The sequence below is a fragment of the Orycteropus afer genome, unplaced genomic scaffold (assembly GCF_000298275.1).
Source record: "Orycteropus afer afer isolate SDZICR_OR568_19922 unplaced genomic scaffold, OryAfe1.0 scaffold00043, whole genome shotgun sequence".
In the NCBI taxonomy this organism is placed as follows: Eukaryota; Metazoa; Chordata; class Mammalia; order Tubulidentata; family Orycteropodidae; genus Orycteropus; species Orycteropus afer.
This window is the reverse complement of record NW_006921630.1, coordinates 197,871-199,506: the sequence shown is the minus strand read 5'-3', so window position 1 is coordinate 199,506 and position 1,636 is coordinate 197,871.

Genomic DNA, 1,636 nt, shown 5'->3' with positions numbered 1-1,636 from the left:
GTATATGTGAACTGCTGTATGGAGAGTGAATTTGCTCTGTAAATCTTCACCCAAATCACAATAAAAAAAAAAAAAGATTACAACCTAGGAACCTCTATGGGGCCGTTCTACTCTGCCTTGTAGGGTCACTATGAGTCGGAATCAACTTAACTGCACACAACTACAACAATTGCACTAAGATGTGTCTAGGTATACATTTATTTTCCTTACCCTGCCCAGAACTTTGTTGTGTTTATTGAATCTTAGGAGTCATGTTTGTTTGTTTTAAATCAATTCTTAAAAAAATTCTTAACTGTTCTATCTTTTCAAATTACCTGTCCTCCATTCTCTTTAAGGAACCCTGCTGGTGCAATGGTAAAATGATCATTTGAGAACCACCCAGAGTCTCTGTAAAAGAAACATCTCATGATCTGCTTTTATAAACACTATAGCCCAGAAAACTCTATGGCACAGTTCTGTTCTGTCACACAGGGGTGCTATGACAAAATTAACTTGACAGCACCTAACAACAGCAGCAAACATTCTCTTTATCCTTTCTTACTGAAACTCCTGTTACATCTGTTTTATCTGCTATTTATACTTCTAATATCTCTTGACGTTTCATATTTTCCAACATTTTTTTTATCTTCTATGCATTCCAGAAAATTTCCTCAGATTTATTTTCTAGTTTATTAACTCTCTTTTTAGCCATATCTATTTAACTTATCCACTGCATTTAATGTCTACATGTTTTCATTTTCAGAAGTTCTATTTAGTCTTAAACATACCTATTATTTTTCAGAATCATCTTTTTTATGTTTTTGTTCCTTCTTTTATGTCATATGAAGCATTCATATTTGATAATCTCCATCTGATAGTTCTATTAATTGATACAGTCTCATTCATTGTGAATTGTTTCTCATGTGTTTCACAATTTTGGATTATGAGCTCTTCAGTGTGGTTTTACCTATGTGCCCTGCATTAAAGATACAGCTCTCCTGGCAGGTTTTGCATTTTTTTTCTGCTTGTTGTGAGGCTCTGAATCACTTGTATGCTATTATCTCAGCTTAATAGATCTCAGTAAACCTTTTATTTTAACAAGGATTTTGTGTGTGCAAAGTGTAAAAGTCAGGGAATGGCTATACTTACACTGAAACACTTGAATAAGGAGTTAAAGGAAGTCCTTTCCTGTTTGGAAAACAACAAATGCTGGTGAGGCTGTAGGGAGATTGGAACCCTGATCCACTGCTGGAGGGACTGCAAATTGGTTCAACCACTATGAAAAATGGTGTAGTACTTCCTCAAAAAGCTAGAAATAGAAATACTCTATGATCCAGCAATCCTGCTCCTAGATATGTAACCTAGAGAACTAAAACTACTAACACAAACAGATATAACCATACTTATGTTCATTGCTGCATTATTCACAATAGCAAAAAGATAGGTGTAAGGTCACAGTAAGGAGAAAAGGATGCACAAAAGTGAGGTTAAAGAGAAGTTTTTATTCTGAGTTTCCGGGTGAGGTTTACGGGTCCCTGAGAGGGGCCCGAGAAGTCGCACCCCCGGGCAGGAAGCATGGATTTTTATAGACACAGAGAGGACCTATTTGGGGACACCAGGGAAATGACAGGGTCCTCTAAGGAAATGGCAGGGTCCA